Source organism: Lepisosteus oculatus, chromosome 3 (assembly GCF_040954835.1).
Source record: "Lepisosteus oculatus isolate fLepOcu1 chromosome 3, fLepOcu1.hap2, whole genome shotgun sequence".
Taxonomy (NCBI): domain Eukaryota; kingdom Metazoa; phylum Chordata; class Actinopteri; order Semionotiformes; family Lepisosteidae; genus Lepisosteus; species Lepisosteus oculatus.
Window position 1 is genome coordinate 27,972,034 of NC_090698.1, and position 19,222 is coordinate 27,991,255.

Here is a 19,222-nt window from a genome sequence, read left to right on the forward strand (position 1 = left end):
TAAAGACCAGATTGAAGCAAACCTTGCTTAGAGAGCTTGCTATTCTGTACTTTTTTAGGGAACGCTGATTTCCTGAGTGAAGAAGCCCTCAGTTAAAAACAGCCGATTTGGGTTAGTGTGTACATTTTTGGAATAGGGAGGTAGGTTCCAGTTCATGTTTACAGCGATTTAACCACAGGTTCTGTTCTATTGAGTTTATTTAGTTTAGTCTAATTCTGGCCTTTGTAGGCCTTTTGAGTGTGAATACTTGGTAACATTGGGGTTTTCTGGGAGGTTAGGATATTAGGCCTCTGTAAACTTGTACATAGGGTAACTTGTGTGTTGTCTGTTTATATTGTGTGTTGTTTAGTCTTATCATTGTTAATAAATATTTGTTTAATCTAGTGTGCTTGAATTAGTGCTCTTTTCACCAAAGCTTTGCCTGAGAACAAAGAATGCACATTCCTCTAATCATACCGCATGGTTATTTTCTTGGCAGAAAGCTTTACAACGTTCTGATTATTTTACTTGATTTATCCGCTTGGTTGATTTCCTGATTTCTCCACTTCTCCATAACCCCCCCCAACTTGTAATAATATTTTATATAATTTTTTTGTTGAAAAGATCAGGTAGTTCATAATGTGTTAACCATTGATTAAGAACTGATGATAAAATTCAGTGCTCTAAAAGTGCAAGCCTGTATGTGTGAAGGAACTTTGAAATTCCAGTTAATGTTATTCACTAAGGATCATTCCAACATTTGTAACAGTAGACTGTTTTTAACAACTTAACGTGCTGCGAAAGGATACATACAACAACATTAGTGGAGTATATTGTCAATTACACCTCATAGTTTACAAATAATGGAGCTCTCCCTCTATGTTGGCTGAAATACCTTGCTATTTTCTTCCTTTGATTTAAATTGGTGAGTGTGGAACTGTTTTCATGATTAAAGTAGATCATCTTGGGCAGTGATACCCTGGTAAAAGAAAAGGATTAAAGTTATCTTTTATCAGGCTGCTGCTTTCAAGGGGGTAAGTTAAAATCTGCATTAGGTATGGTGAATTACATTGCATTACATTGTGTTGCATTCAAAAACTGGTTTGTGGTTAAATAAAGTCTTAATGTGGAACAGTGTCATTAAGCACAAAAGAGAAGATAATATTTTAAATTATTTGGATGATGCTTTTGTCAGGTGGCACAGTGTTGCAGTGGTTAGCATTGCTGCTTCGCAGAGCTTGAGCCTGGGTTCAATTCCTGGGGTGCTATCTGTGTGGAGTTTTCACTGGGTGTTTCTTCTACTTCCCACAGACCAAATACATTCTGATAGCTCCACGGGCTTCTGGGAAAATTGGCCCTAACGTGAGTTTGTAGCAATCAGTGTGCACTGCGATGAACTGGCGTCTAGTCCAAGGTGAACCCTGCATTGTGTGTGTTGGTTGCTGGGATAGGATCCCTCATGACCCTGAAGTGGATAAGTGCTTAGAAAATGGCTGGGTGATGCTTTTAACCATTTATACAGCTGGGGATTTTATAGGAACAGAGTTGAGTATGTTGCTCAAGGTTACAACAAGCAGGGCCTTTTCAGTTCTCTCACTTCCAGTCTAGATCTCCCCCGCCTCCCCCCCAACTTACACATTTCCTGATGTGAAACTTCTCTTAGACCCACTGCAGCGCTAGGCAACGCTGGGAAATGGCTCTGTCTCTTTTTGGTAGAAAGGACAAGGTGACATGTCTGCTGTTATCATGTAGATCCTGGCTCCATCCGTGCTTGTGCCGCTCACCTTGAACACGTTATTCTGGGTATTAAAAATTTAAAATAGGCAGGAGGCAAGGGGGATGCCAGCTGTTCTGAGGAGAAGCACAGGGCTGTGCTTTTAACAGTGGGCAGCTAGCTGCATTTGGATTACATTTGCATACAGAGACAAACAGCTATCTGAAAGTTTGTGATCTTGTGTATTTAGCCAGCCTCAAAATAGTGACTTTGTGAATGTGATTTTTATTCAGTTGTGTACCATTAAATGTCTTTTAACAATAATAGCACCACTGTCAAATTGGAACATTTTCCAGCGATTCATCTGGTTTTCTGGTTTTCATGACACTTGTATTTTTTTAAGTGTTTATGATTATCTCTCATTCTGCTGGAAACAACAGAGCTGTTGTGTCCTCTTGTCATTCTCATTATCAGTCTAGTGGCCAAGGTCTTTGAAAATATGGAAAGACAGTTTACAAGCTAACCTTGTTTTTTTTAAAGTGAGCACAAAATGAACTATGGTTTAGGGCTCATTTCTGACATGTTGTGGACTCCTAGTGATCATGCTGTTGGCACTTTTTAATACCTGTTTTTTAAACAATTTCTTTGTTGCTTGATATGTTTTTATAGATTGCCATTAAAGATGTATGGTATTCAGCACAGATCTAATTTGTGGCCATTTGAACTCATCTAAAAAATCTTATCTTAAAACTTAAAGTTTATAGATCCACTAATCCTGCCAGTTTCTGTGATTTTTTTTTTAAAAGCTTTAAGGTTTATTCTGTTTCATGGCCTTCCTTTCATTACAGTATCTTTATGAGGCGTTACTTGGGAGAAGGGAGGGGTGAGATGTGGACTTACGGTTAGTCAAGATTAAAGTAAATTGTCAGGCTGAGTTTTTGGCAAGTTTTGACCACGTTTTTCATTGTTTCCTTTCAAAGAAACAACATGTATCTACAGAACCCATGTATTCCCAGTAATTAAATATCTCGCTTCAGTTAAACAGCTAACTTAGATTCAGACAGTGTCTTGCTGCTAAGGTTTTACTTAAGGAAATCTAAATATTTTCACCCTGTGCTTCAACAGGGAAAAGACTGAATTTGTGATGTTTGTAGCTTAAACATATGCTCTCAGTCTGGGATTCTGTCAATGAATATTTAAGTTTTGAACTGCTGTTTTACGGGTTTTTATCTGAAGAGCATTGTTAAATGGGGGTTTGTTTTTCATTGTGGTAACCAGCAGGACACATGAAAACTTCTTCCTGCTGAAATTGTTGGAATAACCATGTGACTGTTTATTAACACAAATGCTTTTGGTGTAATTTGATTTGCAGCCTTAGTTGAAAGCTCCCACAGACACCCACTGACCTGCTCTGCTTGTGAGTTGCTAGGTTACAGTTTCCACGTATGTTTTTGTGGTCCCACGTGCTATGCATTAACTCTCAGTGTTTTCTCTCAATATTTCTTTAAGCATCTGTGTTGTAATGATGTGTATAGTCAAAATTGCAGGATTGATTTTTTTTTTTAGAAACTTGAGTAGATTGAGAGTTTTTGCTGTGTCTTATATGAAACTAGAGCTTTAAGCAAGATGTCAAGACAGATTAAATCACTTCTATCATGGATGTCTATATAAAGTCCATTCTCGGAAAACTGACAATTTTTATGCTGAAGAGTTTAAATTGGGTTAGCTTTAAGCACTTTGTTGTAGAATGCAATTTAGTTTTGTTTTAAGCTTTTGCAAGTTTGTGTAGACATTTTTCAGTTCAGGACCTGTTTTTGCAAATGTGAGTGTATTAACTCCATTTTTAAGTTCATAGTTGTCAATTCAGTTGTTTGAAGGGGGAAGTTTCAAGAAGGAAATGAGGAAATGTCTTGTTGAATTATGAGAACATTTCTCACTGTGTCAGTATCTAGAATTGAATCAGTTCTAAGCACTGTGGCACCTTGAGCAGCAGGTTCACAGCTCATGGAATCGGTCTTTTTAATCTTAGTTGCCTTCAGGGGTGAATCTGTCAACTTGTGCTTTTCTCTTCTGTGCACATGATACTGTTAAGACTGTACACTGTACCAGTAAGGAACTCCTGCCCAAAACGATGTTCTTTGTAATGCTTTCTGAATCCTGCCCAGCGCTACAAAGATACACAAGTTATTTTAGTCTTTGAAGAAGCTAAGCTGTTTTTCAGATTCTCTTTATTTCTTGCATTGTGTTGTATGTGGCCTCCAGATAACCCTGATTATATTATTTTCTAATTAAGGGTCAGAAAACATTATTTTCATATTCATAGATGAGTGTAAAACACATCTTCCTCAAATATCTTGTTTTAATTGTCCTAGTAGCTGTAAGGCAGTGCTGTTGATCTGTTTGCAGAGAATGAGGCTGTGGGTTCATATGAAGTTGAAGCCTGTCAGTCTTAATTTATGTGAAAACCTATTCATGTACTGGGGAGTACACAGTGAGCTTGGTTAGTTTGTTTTAGGCTCTGAAGCGGGCTGCCAAAGTATGTGCTGGTGTTAAAATTCCCACCTGAAGCACCTGTTCTGCACAAAGACCTGGCTGGATGTGTGCATCACAATAACGTGGTTTCTCCATTCAGTATTAGGTTATAGCAACAATTCAGCCGCTAACATCAGGAAGAGTTCTTCTTTTACCAACCTTGTTCTATATAGACTACAGGTGCTGTCAGCTAGATAAACAGGGATGTGCCATTTTTCACGACCTTGGATGAATAAAGTTCTCCACTTTGTTCACATACTTGAAATATGTGGCTGTCTATGTGCCGGATTCTTCTGCTGTGGTTTAGAATTCATTCTCACGTACAGTAGTTAACATTATAAGTCTGTAGTCATGCTTAGCACAACTGACGTGAAATATTTCCTCCTCCTGTTGTACTATTACCTTTGGGATTGTGACCTTTTCCGGAATTGTACTGATATTCTTGGGGACTGTCCCTCTCAGGGTGAAAACGCTCTGTGCTTCCTAGTTTAAGGATACCTCCAGTACCACAGACTCAGAAGTCACTGGTCTTGTACTTCAAGCACGTCTTGCAAAATAGGTTAAAAGCATGTTGAATTAAGTTGGGAACTCTGAACTTGCACTTTAAAAACAATTTAAAAGTACCTGAACTGTGAGAATTTACGTTAATTGCTATATTGACAAGACTGTTGGCAAGACTTTTCTTCTTGCTGTTTTAAATATGAAGTGTTGTAAATGTTGAATAGGAATTGTGGCTTCAACCAGATTCTCTAAGGTATGATGTAGACTGCAGTTCAAAGAGAAGGGTTTTTAATGCTGAAAGCAGATGTGTCTGTTTGTCTCTCTCTCTATGCATAAGCGCATATATATATGTCGATCCCTTTAAGTCTAGTGCCATTTTAAAATACAGTTCTGTGTTATGTATTTTGTGTGAAATCAGTTCACAGTGTTAAATTTTCATATATTGCAATCAGCGTTAATGTATATAGAAGGCTGTACTTGGCAGTCTTAAGTGAACTCTGTGGTGCATCTATTGAATGAGGGCGTGTGACTGTGCTTGCACACTGCAAAAAGAGCCACAAGGTGAGCAGAGTTTGAATGTGGAAGGTGATGAGTTTAATGATTGTGAAAAGGTACGACAATTTCTGGATGAAAAAGTATACAGCTTTTGGATATTGATTTGCTTTTGGTGTCATTTTGTGATTAAGGGGTCTGTTGCACAAGCACTAAATCAGCACGTCAGTAAGGGAGTTTTTGGGGCACAGAGGTGTCGAAGTGATGTAACCTGCGGTATATTTATTCCAGCAGGCCCTCAAGCTGTTTGTGCTATGTCTGCCTTGCTTGCCAGCCTTGAGCCCTGCTGAACATCTGTGGGCCGAGATGGGGTGATGTGTTACCTCTAGGGGTCAGAAACCAGTGAACAGGCACGGGCTTTTTGAGGTCCTGCAGAACTGTTCCCTTCCATGTCATTCTGGCTCTTATACATTTTCTGGCTCCCAGTTTAGGGCAGTTTTTAAAAGATGATGGTTGTCCATAGTACCTGCCTGTGGCACTGGTGCCGTCTTTTGCAGATGAATTGTGACAGAGTGCTTACATCTGCCATTCATCTAACTTCATTCATTAGATTATATTGCCCAAGTGTGATGTTCCCAATGTTGAAACACATTGCTTTCACTCATCCCTCTCAGCAAGTTGCCATATTTCACTACCCTTCATTTCTACATGTTTCTAATATTTGCTCAGGAACACGTACTGTAGCTTTGTTTTCCAAGAGATCACTTTCAGCTTCCAGAAACTGATTTTTCCAAATGCTGAATTCACCCTTTCAATTCTCAGTCTTGTATCATCTCACCATGTGTTTTCTGGGTTAACAAAGTTGTTCAATGTTTCTAATTTCTTCCATCACTATTTGTGCCTGTCTCTCCATCTTCCATATGCATTACATTGAACCTCAGACCTATCTCCTCCATTATATTATAAGCAGAATTTAAAAATTCAGTCTTCATGAGCTGGAAATGAACTGCTGGATCCTTTATACAACAGTACTACTTTATTCGTGCCATTAGGAGCCCCAATACATGTTGCCAAGATCTCTGACACATTAAAGTTTGTCCAAAGCAATTTGATCCAACTGTACTATTTGTTTTTCACATCTGAATCTCAAGTTAGGGTTTTATAAAGTGAACTCTCCAAAGGATTGCATAGGTTACTAGTTGTGTTAAGGATTTTCTGTGTGGTTTTAATGAACACATTTTTTAGGTTATTGAATGGTTGCACAATCCTCTTTTGCAGATTTGAATCTGTATGTTTGAGGAGAGAGACTTGCTGGGGAGATTTTAGATTGTTAGAGGCTAAGTGTGAAGATTATCTTTCTATTCTCAGATGAGTGTCTGCACCAGTCAGTGGCTTAGACCATACAGAAGTAGCTGTTTCACATCCATTTAAACTGAATGACTCTGACATCATCAGTTTGCTTTGTCCTAAAACTTTCCAGACAGCTTCAATCTCGCAAGAATTGCTTGTGGCCTTGGACTCCCAAGAACAACAGTATGGACTATGTTTCTGATTCAGACGGGAGATTGAGACTAAATTAGTCCCTTCATATTTAGGTCTAGTTAAACATTGTAGAATTGGATCCGATCTGCTGTGTGAAGGATTTCAATCTATATTCACTCTTTGGAGCGAGGCAGGCATCTGTCAGAATGACTGGAAGACCAATATAACCGTTGTCAAAAGGAGCAATTCTGTCATGTGTGGAAATCTTTGTATAGGTTCTAATGCTTAAGCAGTGATCACTTCTAAAAAATATCCATGGTATCACTAGACAGTGACTGCACTCGGATTATATCTCCCCACCCATCCCCCGAAAAATGCTTAAATGCAGAGAATTATAGAAAGCTGCACTTTGCTTTTGTTCTCTGGAAAATTTGTCATGACAAATTAAAAAGTAATTTTAAACTTTTGATGAACTGCACCGTGACTCCATGCAACCCGTACAACTTCCTCTGTACTAGGGTAACCAGGGGCACATTTTTGTGGGGTTTGTTTACTCTTCAACACAGACTTTTGTTTCCAAAACATGCTCTTTGTATTTTCAGTAAATTTAGAGTGGCATCAATCCAGTTCAGCAAAGGCTTTGCCACTGTGCACATGACTTATTCATGACCGTCCATCTAATTCAATATAAAATTATTTTCCATGTGTTAAGCGTCTCTCTCCCTATATAAGTAACTATACTGAGATAGTGCACATAATAGTGCATTTATTAAAGTATATTTGGAAAAGTGTTTTTTAAATTATATCCACCCATGACGCATCATGTTATTAATGGGTTTTAATGGTGATGGTTGCATTCGTGTAGTTTCTTTCATCCTAAAGGATTGCAAAGTGTTTCACATGTAAGCACAGCAGCCATTATATTCCAGCATTCCTACTACAGAGCAAATCAGATCGTGGTGACGTGGTTAATTCATGGCTTGAATGGGGGGGCCCAACACCCCTAGTTTTGCATCAGGGTTCCTGTCAACATGTTGAGCAATTGCTAAGAATGTTCCCATCCAGGGATCAAGCTTGCCACCTACTGGTCCACCAACACCACTTACAGCACCAATCTTGTTTTCCCAGGAGTAGTGTTTCACTGCTTTCCAGGCCCGGGCCTTGCTTAGTTCCACATGAGATCAGGTTACAGGGCACCTGATAAGTGGCTCAATGAAAAGAAGACAGTTCTTAAGAGCTGTATGCGCTCTACGACAAAATTATTTCCTTTCATTCTCTTTTATATCAAACTGAGAAACAATCCAAAAGGGGACACACAACTTTGTTGGACAGTGATCGGCTGGAGTAGGGATTTTCTCCTTTTGTCTTTTAAAACTTGACCCGGTGTTGCCGTACCATTCTACCTGTGAAGCGAATGCTGAACAGCTGCTTGTACACAGCTACAGAAAAAAGAAGAGGAAACAAGAACTTTTGAAAAAACTTTATACTGTATTCCGTACATCAGAATTTAAACAGGCAAAACATCTTTAGTGCCAGTGAGATAGTTCCTTTTTAATACAATACAATTGCTGTTATATCCTCCATCATTGAGTGTCAAGCAGTTGGAGAATGGATTTGTGGGCAATGCTAGAGTGGATACAGTAATACAGGTTGAAAGACTGACTCTGTAGCAGTCTTCCCTCATGTTCACTGTAGTAACAGAGTCTTTTAGAGTTTTGTCAGCTTCACTCACAACGCCCCATACGCCAAAACACAAGATGAATAACAGTAGTCCCCATCAGGCTCATTCAAATGTGTTGTCTAGTGTTCTTGCGTATTCTGTACTTTCTCCCCATAAAAAAGGTGCAGTTGTGAAATAGTTTTACAGAGCTAATGCAGTTTTTTTTTCTTTGTTCACACAGAAGTGTTCACTTACCACTTCCCCCTGTTGTCCAATTTCAATTAAGAACTGTAACTGGCTAAAGAAAAGACTATTCTATTTCAAATCTTATTTTTATCCAGATACCTTGGTATACGTTTTTTTTTGCTTAATGTGGTTTGAGCAGTGCTGCTTTTTAAATGCATTACTGCATCTGAAATGTCCCCCCAGCTCTGTGTTTCTGTCTTTTGCTTTTTGCTTAGCAAACTTTAGACATTTGTTCAACTCATTCATAATTATCTGCTCAAGAACCATGGCAGTTCTGTGAACTTGACGGACCTAGTTAGCGTTCATGCGTGTTTGAACCCATTGAGCTATGGCAATCCTTCCCGACTAGTGAGTTCTCACTGAGAGTCACATGGGAAAGGACAATTATTTTTTTGTTTTAAAAAATGTCCTTGGCTTTGCCTCACCAACTAAAGCCTGTGAATTGCAGTTACTCTCATGCCGACTTTGGTACCATTATTACGGCTATTACAGTATCAAGATTTAAGGTATCAAAGGACAACATAGACTAACAGAATGATCTCAAAATGTCAAGTCATTTTAAAATGTTGTTTTGGGTATTGTATAAGAACTTGTTCATTGCCTTTAAGGAACTGTTGCAACAGTATTCTTAGTATTATAGGTGTTCGATATTCTACTGAATTCTTAGAAGGAGGAAGAGTTCTGTTACTATTGGAGTTGCGTAAGAGAATTCAAGGCTTTTAGGCACTTTTTTTGTCAGGTATTTAAATAGTCGTGTATACCTGTATGTCTTAAGTATAGTAAAAACTCTCTCTCTGTGACCCAAAGTCATAGGTCTTTTTTCCAAAGTCATAGGTCTCTGCAGGTTTCATACCTTATCTTCATCATTTTGAAAATAAACACAGGTGTTTGAACTGTTGGGAATGCTGATTTGAGCTGTTTTTCCTGTTTGTTCCCAGATTTGTACTTTGATAAAACCTGCCTCTGCAATCTCGAGTAATTAACATGCAGCCTCATTGCCTCAAAGACTGTTTGAATAATACTGGAATATGTGTGTGCTTTCCACAGGGAGCAGGGAAAGCAGCACAGGATCGGGTGCCCGAGGAGTGCACAGCAGTGGGCAGTGCATTATTTACAATGTGTGTATTTTAAAAATGTATGCTTTATTGCTCCTGTGTGGCGAAACCTTCTGTATGAGTGGGTAAAAGAACTGGCAGTTACGAATATTACTACTTGGAATGGCAATATGAAAAATGGACCCATCCTGTGTGAAGCACAGGATTGGGTGCTATCTGAGCAAAAACAACAGAGGCAAAAATAGTAATGCTTTGTAATTTGTCTATAAAGTAAGTGTTTAGCAGATCTTCTACAGATTACCAATTTGCTGTCAATTGATGTGGATAGAAGTGTTAATAAAATCATTTGTAGACTTTCTGTATTGATGGGGTTTCAATGAATTGCACAGTGGATCTATAGGTCTTTATTGATGGTCCACTGATATAGTAAACATATTTATACAACTTTGTAAGGATTAGACCTTTGTTTTTCTAATTTAATTTTCTTGTTATTTTAGTAAAAACATAATTTTCCCACTGGAAGTGTATGAAACTTTTTGCAGTTCATTACATTTTAATGTTATAGCAATCTGAAAGCATGATCATTGGGAGACAAAGCACGTTTGTTACACGAGTCCTGTGAAAGTTTGATTCCACGTCTGGTTCTCATTGCACTGTGTGCACTATCCTTAATACAACTTCACTTTTAAAGCATTGAAGGCTGCATACAGGTTGTTGATTCTCAGACAGCATGCTTTAGAGATTGCTTTTGCATTTATGAGCAAAGCACTGCAATACGTAGGATCTAGGTTGCTGTGAGTAGAAAAGTGAAAATAAACTTGCGCAACGATGGGTGGAGACCACCAAAACTGATGTCTCATATGAAAAGGACTGATTTTCCAAACGGCATTGTAAACAGTCAGACGGAGCTGAGGCCTGAAGACGTCAATATGTGAAGACACTTCTGTTTGCAGTACCGTGTTAGACCTTTTTAATGTGTACTTTAATTCCCCTTGCTGACCATCCTCATTTTTGTTTAAATTCGTGTCATCTGTGTCCATGCGCTCTCCAACCAAAGTAAGGGAAGTGTTTGTGGTGGTGCCGTTTGAAAACTGTGAGTACAGGGTGTTCATTGTAATCTCATTTAATGAAAGTTCCTGCCCTTTTCAGTTGGGCGCTGTACTGAAATTGACGTTCAGAGCATCTTGAGATTGTAACTGATGGAGAGTTAATTTAACCATGATCATTGGTAAATTAATTTCTCCAATAATGTGCATGGATGTCTCCTCTAATCACCTACTGCTGAAAAAAGCAGGATGTAAAGTCATCGAGAAGATACCTTGGTATTGACTCAGCCTTGTACCTTAAATTCTCCCAAAAGCAAAAAAAAATATTCAAATTTTTGACAGAAATGACACCATGCTGACACTGTGTTTTTTCTGTTAAATAACATCTGACACCCGACATGTTTTATGTTTTAGTATTTTCATTTGCATGCCCTGGTCAGAAATTGTTTGACTAGTTGTGACCAAATCTGATTAACCAATTTGTACTCATTTCCTGGAGCTAATTGAAGCCAGTTAGCAAATTGAAGCATTGTGTACTACGGCAAGAATGCATGTCGGAGCAGAGCTGAAGCAGACGATTCTCACTGTTGCACTTTGTGACATGACAGGGAGAGGCTGTGCTGAAGGTCTTGTAGGTGCAGTATGCTGTTATCATGTACTTGTGGCAGGTACTCTTTAATCCTTGGGTGTGATTCATCCTCGTCACCTTTTACCAGGGAATGTACCAGCTATGGTCTTGGTTACATAAGAAGATCAAAACAATCAAAGTTCGCGTGACATTCTGGAAATATTAATAGCACAATGGTTTTAGACAGTAGTTGTATCACAATTTTAATTATGTTACTGTGTTGGCATTTTTGTTAATGGCAATATGGGGCCCGTTTCTACAACAAGGACCTTTTCTTTCTCAAAAGAGAAAAGCCTAATATTTCTGTGTTTTTCAGTGTGGTTATTTCTACAGTATTTTAAGTTCACGTTGAAATAGATTGGAGAGAGATTTAAAGCGTGTGCAGTTTTATTAACATTATTAATCTTTAAAAGGGGTAAAAGTAGAATTATGTAGGTATTCTCATAAAGGAAAGAGGAAGTCTACTTAAAAAGATAAAAATCTATGCCTCTTGAAATTTACTCAGTTTGTGCATAGCACCCGCTAAGTAAAGTTTTTTTGGGTTGTCATCTGACCACAGAACCAGTAAGAATGTAGTGTTCAAACCTCTGTTTGAAGTCCTTGCAAATGTGGCAAAACTGGCAGCTTTAAAAGCTCCACAAGTATAGGAAAAATTCAATTCTGTGACCTCCTTAAGTAATAGTTGTTTATTACTTCGCAAAGCTATTAACTGAAAAAACACCAGACTCAAAGGTTCTCTCAGCTTGAGCAGTGTTCAGCACTATCTGCTTATTAAAAACAGTGTTTCTCAAATGTGGATTCTGCTCTTATCCTTGATCAGGATTTACATAATGAAGATTACCATATTGTTTATTCTTGGTATTGTATTGCAGAAGCATAAACAAGTGAATGATTTTGGACGAAAGGAGACCATTGTAGGTGCCTGCTTGGGTTTTGCCTGCTAGCAGTGTTTACTGCACTAGCTCATGCTAGGCTGACATTTGGCATGTTTCCAAGAAATACACACAGTATCTGTAACAGCTGTAAAAAAAAGTTGCCCCTTGTAACTGCATGCAAATCAAGCTGATGTTTGTGAAAGGTGGGGTTTATGTCGCTGTTTCTTCTCAGGTAGCGCTGCAAAAGAGAAAGGGACCTGCTGTATTTAAACAAGTTGATGTTGAGGTTTGAAACTTCATGACTGGAGTTCTCATTGGGAGGGTTTGAAGGACATGTAATTGATGTAATGAATATTTGCTCTTGTATCATCTGCCGCCTTTATAATTGTCATACCAGAATGCTGTTGTGGACAACAGTTCTTTTTGGGAGACATAATACAGTCCTTTGCAATATTTGAAAAAGGGTATTTTCGTTACAGATATGAAGCTATTTCTTTATCCCTGTTCAGGAACTTTCAGCATATAATCATTTGTTTCAAAGTTTTGATTATTTTCTTTTGCATTTTTTTTGTCAGGCCATCGTGTGGGACCGCAAAGCTTGCTCTTGTCAGATTCGGTGCCAGTGAGCCCCAGCAGAACGTCCTCTACAGGTTCGTCTATCCTGACCTCAACACCTCCTGCATTTTAAATCAGAACTGCAGCAGTATTCCTTTCTATCACATTTTCCAAGTGAAATAGTAGCCGCACAGCAGACCGTATTTAACAGTTGTAAACTAACTTAATTGCTTAACTCCCAAATATTGTAAGTTAGTGCTGACCATGTTATTGGTTAAGAATGTAAAAAGGTTGTGAGTGTACCCGAAGTAATGTTTAATAGTGCCATATTTACTATTGCTCATTTTCTTTAGTTTTTCAAGAAGACTTCATTATAAGGTTCTATATATATATATGAGTTTCCCAGAAAAAATAAGGACTCTGAAGGACATTGAAAAAGTCCTGAACTACAATCTGTATTCCCAAGTGTATTGACTGTTTTTTTTTACGACAAAAGTTGTCTAGTGACAAGGTTGGCTAATAAGAACCAGTACATCAGAAATGAATTAAATTCTAGGTTGGACGCAAGAAGAGTATTGTTGCTGACAAGGCCTGAAATAAATCCTAATCATGTTTCCCACGGTGTGTCATGTTGCCATGTAGGAGAATTTGGGGTGGGGGAAAACCAAAGTACTACAGAGGAAGTTAGCTGTGCTCTCACAGATGGCATTAATACTGTGGGGAATTTATGGCCTAGCCCAGCCCAGTGCAGTGTTGACACTACACAGAATGGCCAACCTGTTACCTCATTCTCCCCACTGTTGCTGCGGAGGGCTGAAACTGCTGTTGACTGTACAACATATTACTCCAGAACACAGGTAGGGAGGAGTAGGTTTAAGGGTGACTAGTGCCGTTTCTATTGTCTTTTGACATTTTACACTTTAAAAGGGTAATTATGCTTATTTTGGTTGAGTTCCCCCTCCTTTAAATCAGGAGCTTTTAAACCCTGCAGTCTGGAGAACTCCAGATCGTTCAGATTTTACAGGCCATAGTTACATCACCAATTTAGAAAGACTTGGGCACAATGAAACTGATCATCAAGTATGAAATTTTAGAATCAGATGACTTATAAGACTAACTTGATTGGACATCTCCTAGACTTTTTTTTAACTTTTGAGTTTCTGCATAGTTTAGACCTTAGACAAACCTAAGGCCTAATGGCCTGACAACACTTATACAGTCCTGCTGAAGAAGAGAAACAGCAAGGAGATCGTAATTCAGTTTTTGTTATCAACAGTCAGCACTCCACATTCCTCTGTTCAATGTCAATGCTGCCTGCATCTCATCATGGCTTGGATGTACAGAATGAGGAAATAAGTTTTGGAACTGTGCCCATATGAAAACTACATAAGTTTGGAATTTGTTAGGTTTAGTGGATTGTCTGTGGAATACAGTCTTTCTTTAGGCTTTTATAAAGTTTATCTAGCTGTGTCTCTCAGAAAACTGCTGTTTCCCCCCTTGCTTTTGTTTGTGATTGTGGCTACATTAAAGTGATCTGAAATTCAATGCAGGGATGCAATTTATACTTGGGTTTAATCTCATATTTAATTTACATCTTTCTTGCAGTTGTGTTAAACTGGGAACGTATTTGCTGCCTGGAAATTTTAACATTCCTTGATTGCTTTCGAAAAACCACTAAGGTTCTTCAAGAATCGTCAAGAATCTTGACTAGGCAAGGCACATATCTTTGTCATAACTCAGATATCGCTTTCTGAATCTTCCCTATTCTTACCATTTTTGAGTTTTAGAAGTTCAAGTAGGTAGCTGCATCAGCATGCATAGGCTGCAAAGGAACAAGTAAAGGTTTATTCCATGCTGAAAAGAAAAGAGACACTGTTTTCTTTTTTTTCAGTATGGAATAAACCTTTTCTTGTTCTGTTTCTGAGTAGTTTTCCTGCAGTGGGAAGATTTGGAGATCATTGTTGTCACCAGTGGGCAGAACCTGCTGTATCGGACAGGAAATATTCAGAACTGTCCCATTCTTCAAGAATGACTTTCCTTTTTTTACTTGTTACTTCCTTTTCACAGCTTTGAAAGGGTATTGGATTGTACTTGGCCAAATATTTTTTTTTCTTGTACAGAAAATGTAAATTCCACATTCTGGGCACCATTATTTTGTAAGGGAGGTTGTGCTGTCCTATTGACCAGCAGAGTATCTGCAGTTCTCCATACTTCTGAATATTTTGTTGTACTTTTCTGCAATACCATGCTAGCTGCTCGCTGTGAGGAAATCACTTCTCTCTCTGAACTGCTGCTTAGCAGTACTGTGCTGTTTGTGTGCCTCACAGGAAACCACTCTGTGTTGTCATGGCGGATTTGAAATTTGCCCATCGTCACTGTTGTGTCAGCACTGTCTGGAAGTACAGCTTGCCACCTGAAAACAGTACCTAAAATGTATCTTGGCTTTATGACTCAGTAGGTGTAGGGCTGGCTGTGGTGTCCCGAGCTGGCTGTGGTGTCCCAGTCTGGCTGGTGGTTAACATTTACTGGTAATGTAAACTGGAGTTGTTCATTTAGTCTTTTTAGTGCCCTTGTTAGAATAATCTGAGACTTGATTATTTAGTATGAGATTTATATAATTCCCAGGTTTTGATCTCTGAAGTGGTCATTCTCCCACTATTCCAATATATAATGGCCTTTTCATGGGAATTAGGTACATGGTGTCTTTTAAGTACTAGAGTGACTGCAGTAAAAGACATTGTCATACCACTAGTGAAAAACTAGACATTTATTTTTGCTTAATACCCTCCATTTTCTTTTTTTCTAATTTGTTTCTGCTTATTTTGTTAATGGGTAATTGTGCAGTTTGGAAAACAACTGGTCTGCGAATAAAGCTAATTGAAGCTCTCTAGATATTATTGATGCTTCTGTGATTTAAGCAGCTGTTTAGCAGTCTGAGGATTCTGATTATCTCCAAACAAAGGAGGCTTTCAAGATAGACATCTACTGCAGAAGATGCCAGAGACAAACTGCACTGATTCATTTAAGAGGCTCAATATCTCCATCAATGAAGAATTTGTCAGCTGAAGAGTTCACACATTTAATATGTGTTTTTGTCAGATCACAATCATTTTCTGTTTAGTTACTAGAATGAACCTATGTAAAACAATGTATACATTCTTACATTGAAGGTCTAGTGAAGGTGTTTTACTGCTGTGAACACTGATTTATGTCAGCTTTGGACTGTACAGTTTACTAATGATCCATCTCACACTGGATGCATCTGATTTTCAGAGGGATTATTTTACCCCTCTGAAAAAAACAAATTGCATAAAGCCATGTTTCCAATGTCTGGAGATACCCCAAAATATAAAAGCATGTTCTTGTGCCACCTGAAATTTGGTATAAACTAGTAATTGTGTATTTTGCTGAAAAAAAAAAACATTGTGGCTATCAACATCGGGTAAAAAAAAAAGTTCTACAGTTGTTTTATTACAAAATTGGTTGTTTGATTTGTATCTACATCTTGTATTTGTAGCTGGGTAAAAGTGTTGAAAGTGGGCAATTGTAATTTGTGGGATAACTAGCAGGCAGTTCTAAGAGATGCAGCTTCTGAATTAAATCATGCTGCTGTTCTTTGCTGTTTGTGCTTTTCAACTAGCTACTGGTTTACACTTGACACCTTAAAATAATTTTCCCAATATCAGTAACTTCATCAGCTTGAATTGAGAGACATAAGCAAGTGTGGTACATTTAGACAATGTCTTCGGGTACACTTTTAGTAAAGGGTGATTTCTTGAGTGGTACCTCTCTGTGCTTTGTATTCATCCCCAGCATTCAATTTCATTCAGTTTTTAATTCTTCCTCCAGTATTGATCAATACTTTTATTTTTGTGAAGGCAACGAAGATGGACAGCATGGTGTCCCGTGATGTGAATAATTATAAACTCAAATTAATCTATAGCAAACCTTGTTAGTCTGTTTTCAGTGACAGAGTGAATGTTCATTAATATTTGTGAAGCTCTTATGGTGATGTGACTCTTGTATCGAAAACCTGCCCAGAGACCTTTGCTGAAACATTGTGTCTCTTTTGCCGTAGTGCTCAGAGTGTTTTTATCTTGTCCCCAAGCTAGCCCATTCTTATTCAGATGGAAAGGGCACTTTGCTTAGAAAAACAAAGGTATTTTAAGTCCAACTTCTCTAAAGTACAAATTCTTCTGTATTGTTTCCAAAAGTGTCATTTCTCTTTCTCCAAAAAGGCCTAGAGTAAGTGTTGTCTTGTTGACACCCTTCTGTTGCTTCGTTTTCCTGTCTGTTTGACGAGTTTCTCAGTTAAGGCCTGCATCACAGGCAGGAGGTCACGCACCTTGTGGCTTGCATAGTAAGCCTGAGCCGTGGAGGCTTCAGTGCCTGACTGAATGAGGTCAGCCTGTGAAAAGCCAGGGTTACATTAGATAAAGCAGAGAGCTCTGTCAAACACAGAGAGCTGCTAACGTGTTATTCCTGGAGCGCAGGGGCTTCGTCTGTGACCAAACATTTTGACCAGGGGCTGAGGGCATTTTTACGAAACGAAATTGTGCAGAGATGTGATATTTGATAGATCTTTGATGACGCTGGCATGGCTCACAGGACATTCAAAGACATAATATTGATTTTTCCATGTCTGGTCATATGAGACAAATGTGAAACGAGGACAACACTGCAGAAGTCTTAAACTAGAGCTATGTCGAATGAGCTCATTACTTGCAGAATGGCTTTCCTTCCCACCCCCTCTGTCTCATGTTCCAAGAAAACAATGTACAATTCATATGCAAATATGCAAACGCAGATGGTAAACTCTTCAGGGGCAATCTGAAAATCTCACAGTGCAAAACACCACCACCCAGTAAATCTTTGAGCAGGATTTTCCAAGCACCACCCCCTCTGTGGTAACAGGAGAAGTTCAGCAGGTGAACAACTGTAAAACCCTATCTCTTTCTGAATTATTAAAAAGGTGTGGACCGCATGGTCAGTGCCAATAATGGGAACTACTTTTGTCTTCCAGAAAGATTGGGGGGAGGCAGTGAAAATTAAACCAGACAGAATGTTCTTGCCAGAGAGCTGCTTGCATGACTTTTTAATTCGATACCCCTGATGAGAACTGGCCAGGACATTTCATATGCTTCTTACAGAAATCTGCATATGAGTGGGGAATTTAAGAATTGGTTGTCCGTTCCAAAGTCACTCTCAGGCTGTTATTGTTTCTTTTGACTCGGCATGGGCAAGGAATCTCCGCTTATTGACAAGCCTGGTGGGAGTCACGTCTGTGAACTAGAAGATTTATTGTCCAGTCTGAAAAGTTTCTTTGCTAGGAATTATGTGTGGTGTTAGCTGATGCTGTGAGTGCGCAGTGAGATGTATATAGTGTGTGAGTGTCTATGCCGGAAGATATCTGTATTTAAATGGAGGTTTGCTTATATTTTTTATAGATTTTATTCCGCTCAGATCTTCATTAAACTGAAAGGTAACCTTCAGATTATTTTTTGTAATTTCTGTTCCCTTACTCCTATTTTTTTGGTTTGAACCTCTTAAGATTTTTCTCTACAGAATTATATCTTTTAAAATCACATTTGGGCTTGTAATACAGGATACAAATAGTTAACATTGCTTATTTAATCAAATACTGAAAGGTAATCTTCACACACAGACCCACCTGAATAACTAGTGGAGCTGTGAATGCTTCGATGTTTGTTCATGTTTTTATCGTTTTTGTTGAAATATGTGAACAGTGAACTTTTTATGTCCTCTAATTGTAAATTCTTGTAAAATGAGATTGGCCTTGGATTCTAAAGTTTATCAGCATTCTGTATGCAGGATGTACAGGATCATGTTGACTGACTGAAACACTAACTTAATTCCAGAGGGCAGAAGTTGTCCATTTACACTTGTAGACTCTATTATTTATTAATTGAGGAGAATCATTTAACATGGAATTAACCGGATAAAATGCGACACCTGGGTTGAACTCTGGTTTAAGGACACCTGAAACGTTGACATGGCCTATATCTGGCAAATGGTTTTGACCTATGTAATGTTGAGGTCTGAGTTGTTTTTGCTAAACCTAATTAATAAAACTGCACTCTGTCTTAGCACAGAATCTAAATCATTAGCATATTAACTTGCTGGTCATCCAGGTTTGGCACTTTGGTGCCTTGCAGGAGAGTCCTGTTAAGCTACTGCTCAGAGGACAGGAAGGTGTTGTGTACAGAATACAGTAGGACTTTAGAATTCAGTGTCTTGTTGCAAGCAGGTGTAGTCTCCACTTTGTCATTTTCTCATGAAGTACATGGGTGATTAGGTATAGGAACATAAAAGTATTTGTCATTGAATGGTTGCCGATCTATCTGCACAGTATAACTTAGCCAGTTCTGATAAAGAGAACTGCCTTTCAATACAAATATATAGGTAGTTTCCAGAAAATGTGCAGAAGGATATAGTA

The 19,222-nt window shown here is 38.5% G+C and overlaps 1 protein-coding gene across 7 annotated transcripts in view; it reads left to right on the plus strand.

Annotated features, from left to right (window-relative positions):
* erbin (erbb2 interacting protein) overlaps nucleotides 1-19,222 on the plus strand; it is a 136,017-nt gene that overhangs the window by 33,692 nt on the left and 83,103 nt on the right. For all 7 annotated transcript variants that reach the window (XM_069187084.1, XM_069187090.1, XM_069187089.1 and 4 more), the window contains exon 3: nucleotides 12,786-12,860. The gene's annotated coding sequence lies outside the window, so the exon portion shown is untranslated. The remainder of the gene's footprint in view (nucleotides 1-12,785; nucleotides 12,861-19,222) is intronic.